Source organism: Triticum aestivum, chromosome 6A, assembly GCF_018294505.1.
Source record: "Triticum aestivum cultivar Chinese Spring chromosome 6A, IWGSC CS RefSeq v2.1, whole genome shotgun sequence".
Lineage (NCBI taxonomy): Eukaryota > Viridiplantae > Streptophyta > Magnoliopsida > Poales > Poaceae > Triticum > Triticum aestivum.
The window spans coordinates 154,773,487-154,780,126 of NC_057809.1; positions in this window are offsets into that span (position 1 = coordinate 154,773,487).

Below are 6,640 nucleotides of genomic sequence, written 5' to 3' on the forward strand. Positions count from 1 at the left end.
GAGACCAAAGTGAATTTTCACAAGGTAAAGACAATTGGATCTTTAATTCTCCACAAAACAATCACTGTGCTGCCAGTCTGTTACATTCTGATGAAAAGATAAATATGTTGGATGAGGTTTGTACCTGTATGTTCTACAGGTAACCCATTTGATCCAAACAAAAAGGAAGCACAGTGTATCCGCCAAGACTACATATTGTAGTTAATAAACTTCAGCCCGCTCCAGAAGTACACATTTTACATACCAAAATGGGTGGCTTTCTTGTCTCCTCTCATTTACTCCCTCCGTTCCAAAATAGATGACCCAATTTTGTACTAAAATTAATACAAAGTTGGGTCATTTATTTTGGAACGGAGGGAGTACCTGATAGAAAAAGGTTATAGTTAGTTAAGGTGATAATACAATTTACTAAAAACGGACCAGATTCTGATACTTATGCATGGAACTGTTGTTTAATCAGATCTGAAGACCACTAATACAAGAAATTCCCATGAAAAACTATGACAGTGGAATGCCTCCAAAAAAAGAGATATCAGAACTTGGTATGGAGTATCTTTGCAAATTAGAGGCACAAACACTTTGGTGTGTTTGCTTTATGCCTAAGGTTGCCCTGCCAAACATTGGATGGCTAGCCAATTTATTTATTTTTCAGATTTTGCTTCCCCATGTGTTGGCCAACATTGGCTAAAAATTGATCTGGAATTGGCAAAGGAGCATTGGCATGCCAAAATGTTGGTAACTGTCCAAAAATAGATTAAAAAAATCATGGGCAAACAATGTATACGGTATGCTTTGGTCACAAAATCCAAACATTACCCTTCGGGACATGTAATCAACCCTTCATACCGATCATGAATTGGATGTCATTGGCTTTGAGCATATAAAAGACTTGTATGAGCATGATCCTACTTTTCCTACTCCTTATGCCAAGTGTTTGACGCACACCTCTTGGGAACGCTATTACATCAAAGATGGATATCTTATGAGAGCTAACAAGCTTTGCATCCCCGAGTCTTCTCTTCGTTTGTTGCTTTTGCGGGAATCTCATGGAAGAGGCTTAATGGGACATTTTGGACGAGACAAGACGTTTGCGACGCTCTCAAAAAACTACTATTGGCCCAAAATGTTTCGTGACGTCAACCGCTTCACCAACCGATGCTCTACATGCCGCAAAGCTAAGTCTAAAGCTCAATCCCATGGCCTTTACATGCCTCTACCAATTCCATACCAACCATGGGAAGATATTAGCATGGATTTTGTACTTGGATTACCTAGGGCTCGCAATGGAAAGGATTCGGTATTTGTCGTTGTGGACCGTTTCTCAAAGATGGCACATTTCATTCCTTGCAACAAGATAGATGATGCTTCACATATTGCAAACCTCTTTTGTAGGGAAATATTGCGTCTACACGGAGTGCCAAAGACGATCGTCTCGGACCGCGACGTCAAGTTCCTAAGCTACTTTTGGAAGACCCTATGCGCCAAGCTCGGAATCAAGCCACTCTTCTCCACGGCTTACCATCCGCAAACCGACGGCCAAACGGATGTGACAAACCGCACACTCTCCGCTCTACTTCGAGTACTCATCAAGAAGAACATCAAGGAGTGGGAGGAGTGCCTACCTATCGCCGAGTTCGCCTACAACCGCGCAAGACACTCAACAACCGGCAAGTCCCCCTTCGAGGTCGTCTACGGATTCAACCCTTTGTCCCCATTGGACATTCTCCCTCTACCACTCCAAGAGCGCATCAATTTGGACGCAAGTGCACGTGTGACTCATCTCAAGAAGGTGCATGAAGATACAAGACATACTATCGAGCGCCAAGTACAACGACTTGCGACCAAGCTCAACATCAACAAGCACCCCATGATCTTCAACATTGGTGATCTCTTGTGGCTACACCTTCACAAGGACCGCTTTCCCCAAGAACGCAAGTCCAAACTTCGACCACGAGTGGACGGACCCTTTAAGGTGCTTGCACGCTACAACGACAATGCTTACAAGATCGACCTCCCCCGCGACAAGTACAACATGAGCGATATCTTCAATGTCAAGGACCTCTCGCCCTTCCATGGTGATGAAGAATTTGATCCGAGGACGGATCTTCCCCAAGAGAGGGGAGATGATGCGGAGCATCCCAAGGTCATCCCCATGGACCTACCTACATCCCCTACGACACCACTTGGGCCAATGACAAGAGCCCGAGCGAAGGCTATCGAAGATAAGGTGAACTCTCTCCTCTCCGAACTTCCACTTTCTATGCATGAGACATGGCTACTACCTAAGTCCGAGTTGTTGTGCATGATTAGGTACCAAGACGACCCTCCCGAAGATGCACATGAAGATGTACAAGTCCCCAAGTTCACGGATGAAGAGGAACGCCGAGAGAACAAGGCAGCTCCAGGACCCGGACATCCGGCCCCAAGCCCGGACATCCGGCCGCTGGAGACTTCGACCACAACAGCCTACCAGCCGCCGCGCATCTACAGGCCCCGGACATCTGGCCCAGCCCGGAAATTCGGCCTCGAGCTCGGATATCCGGACACCACCTTCCCGAGAGCGACATGGCCAGCTTCACCAGCCCGGACATCCGGCCTCCACAGCTCGGACATCCGGCCCTCCGCGAACGCCCGGACATCCGGCCTCGCCAGCCCGGACATCCGGCCCCGCGTGAAAGCCCGAACATCCAGCCCGACGCCCGGACGTCCGGCCTCCCTGTCTGCGCACAGTAAAGGGCCGAGGCCCGTGTACCCCTTCTACCCCCCTAGACTATATATACTCCACCTCGTCCAATTTTCTAGTGTTAGCAAAGGATTAGCTCATATTTCGTGTGAGAGCTTTGCTCATCCACTTGGTTACCTTCTCCTCGGAGATTCGAGCCTCCACCGAAGAAGATCCCCCAAGCGGATTCAATACCTCTTTTTAGGGAAGAACTCAAGACCTCCTTTGGAGAAGAACCGGCTACCGTGTACCGTCCGTTGTTGACTTTGGATCTTGTATCTCCTATCGAGTTTCGAGGATCTAGCACTTGTGTAATCATTCTTGTTGGTTTGAGTGTCTCCTTGTGTTTTCCCCGTGTTTACCCTCGTTTCCCTCCTCCTGTTCCTCGTGTTCATCGCGGGATCCGCTCCTTTCGTGAAAGATCGGCAGATTAGGGTTCCTACCCTACATCAGCTTGTCTCCAACTTTCTATTAATCCTCGTCCCACTATCAACGACTAGCACCACCTCATCCACAAAGAGCATACACCATGGGATATCTCCTTATATATCCCTTGTGACCTCAGCAAAGCAAAAAAGATACGGGCTCAAAGCTGACCCTTGGTGCAATCATGTTCTGATTGGAAAGTCATCAGTGTCTCCATCACTTGTTCGAACACTTGTCACAACATTATCGTACATGTCCTTGACGAGGAATGTAATTTGTGTTTCTTCAAGGCCCACCACATGGCATTCTGCGGTATCTTATCACAAGCCTTCTCCAAGTCAATGAACACCATATGAGGTCCTTCTTTTGCTACTTCTATCTCTCCATAAATTGTCGTACCAAGAAAATAACTTCCATGGTCGACCTCCCAGGCATGAAACCAAACTGATTTTTTGTCACCCTTGTTATTCTTCTTAAATGGTGCTCAATGACACTCTCCCCCATAGCTTCATTGTATGGCTCATTAGCTTAATTCCACAATAATTAGTACAACTTTGAACTTTTCTCTTATTCTTGAAGATTGGTACTAATGTACTCTTCACCATTCTTCGGGCATCTTGTTTGTTCGAAAATGAGGTTGAAAGGCTTAGTTAGCCATATTGTCACTATGTCTCCAAGGCATCTCCGCACCTCAACTGGGATACAATTAGGACCCGCCGCCTCACCTTACTTCATCCTTTTTAAAGCCTCGCTGACCTCAGACTCTTGGATTCGTTGCACAAAATGTCTATTGGTATGATCAAAGGAGTTGTCCGGCTCAATGACAGAGTTCTTATTCTCTCCATTGAACAATTTGTTAAAAGTACTCTCTTCATTTATTCTTGATCTCCTCGTCCTTCACCAGGAGTCGATTTGCTCCATCCTTGATGCATTTGACTTGGTTGACATCTCTCATCTTCCTACCTCGGATCTTGGCCATCTTATAGATTTCCCTTTCGCCTTCCCTCATGTTTAAACGCTGGTAGAGGTCCTCATACGCTTCACCCCTTGCTTCGCTCACAGCTTACTTTGCAGTCTTCTTTGCCACCATATACTTCTCTATGTTATCCGGACTCCTATCCAAGTATAGGCGTCTGAAATAGTCTTTCTTCTCCTTAATAGCCTTCTGGAAATCATTGTTCCACCATCAAGTGTCTTTAGCTTCGCTTTGACTTCACATATTGTTTGCATCATCTCCTTTCTCCCAAGAGCCCTCCTTAATAAACTTCTCCTTGAAAGCCCGAGTTGCCTCCCTCTTGAGCTTCCATCACTTTGTTCCAGCGATTTTGGAGCGCTTACCTTGCTGGACACATACCCGGAAGAGGAAGTCCGCTACGAGAAGTTTATGTTGAGGGACGACACTCTCTCCATGTATCACCTTACAATCTAGGCAAGCACGTTTTTCTTCTCTGCTCGAGAGGACAGAATCAATATGGCTAGTGTTAACCACTACTAAAAGTCAGTAGATGGGATTCTCTCTTTTTAAAGAGGGTCTTGCTACGATCATGTCGTAAGCTAAAACAAAGTTTAAGACATCCTCTCCTTGATTCCTGCTGCCATAACCAAAGCCCCCGTGCACCCCTTCAAAAGTTGTGTTAGATGTACCCACATGGCCATTGAGGTCTCCTCGTACGAAGAGCTTCTCGCCAATAGGCCCACTCCTAACCATGTCCTCCAGTCCTTCCCAAAACTCCCTCTTGGTGCTCTCATTGTCTTCTGGGGCATACGCGCTGATAACATTGAGAACTAAGTCCCCAACGACCAGCTTGACCAAGATAACCTAGTCCCCTTGCCTCTTGACGTCCACCACTCTAGACTTGAGGCTCTTGTTGATCAAGATGCCTACTCCATACTTGTTTGTAGTTGTCCCCGTGTACCACAGCTTGAAGCCGATATCCTCCACCTCCTTCGCCTTATGTCCCTTCCATTCGGTTTCTTGGACACAAAGGATATCAATGCCTCTCCCCACCGTTGTATCAACAAACTCCTGTAACTTACCGGTCAGAGACCCTATGTTCCAGCGACCTAAGCGGATCCTACTTGGCTCGGCTAGCTTTCTTACCCTTCGCACTCGTTGAATCAAATGCGAAGACCCTTGCTCATTTTACACTACACCCGAGCATCGATGTAGAGCGCCACTAGGGATGTAACAATCTGATCCTTGCTCACTTATCACCGTATCCAGATCAAGGTACGGCGCGCCACCAAGGGAGTGACCGTCTGGCCCTTACCCATTTAACACCACACCCGGGTCCCGATATGGCACGTCGCTAAGACGGTTATGCCCCAAAGATGTTCTTTTGGGTTTCATCTCCATCAGAATGGTTGAGTTTTTATGTTGGCTCGTCAAGCCTATCACAACACTCTTCCTTTACCTGGGCAACATAGGCGAAGTTTCAAAGTAGTTTCATGCAAAATACATAAAATTTGAAGGCTGTTTTTCCCACGGCGCGGATTTATGGAGGATGACTTGAAGGGAAAACTGTTAAAATAAAGCAGGACGCACAGTTATTAATACCGCATATTGTTAGTAAACTTGTTTTTTCTTGTTCTTTTCTCACCGTCAAAGCCTCAAAGGCAAGCACTCTGCCACATTATATTGAGAAAGAAAGAGTTCTATGCTCAGGTAAGGATAGGCCAAGAAGACTTGAAAAGAATAAGATCATATGTACTCAAACAAGTAAGCATGTAAAGCAAATGTTCATAAGCACACCTTCAATGTCATAGAGAACTACATACTTAACACCAATAGTTGATAACCACCGTAAAAGTTGCTTGATCTTCAAAACATTATTTGCTTCTCTGCTATCTACTACAACGCCCACGTAATTAAGTCTTTCAAAATGAAGATCTCGGTACTTGGGCAGCAGCCCAGACGAAATAAGATAACATTCTAGATTATCACTCAAATGCGACCACAAATCAAAGAGGCTGACCAACAGGTGGACGAGGTGCCATAGCAGGCCCAAGATGAGCTCTACAATCGTGGATGGCCAAGATATCTGCATTTGGCCAACCATAAAAGTACCATACACACTTCCCTGAAAATTCAACACGAAATTACTGACATCAGTAGTTGCCTCCTGTAACTTTACCAGATGAAGGTTACGAAATAGCATGATATTAACATATATTAACATATCCAATGCATTCAATGCTAGAAAAAAAACACATGGCTGATGCACTCAGTTTGACAATGGACCTGCCATGTTTCAGAGAGAGCCAAGACTCCTTAACGGGAGCCACGAAAATTATGACGCCTAAGAATGCCTAAGAATGGCACGGCAGCACAGCTACGATTAGACAAGTAAACAAGTTTTAAAGCTTACTATCATCCCCGTGCCCTTAAATGGTGCCGCAATGCAATGGCGTGATGTGACAGGGGCAGATCTAGAGTGTGCGCCTGCACGCCCCAGAATTTGTGGAGGCCAGTGGGGTTTAAACTGAATCACT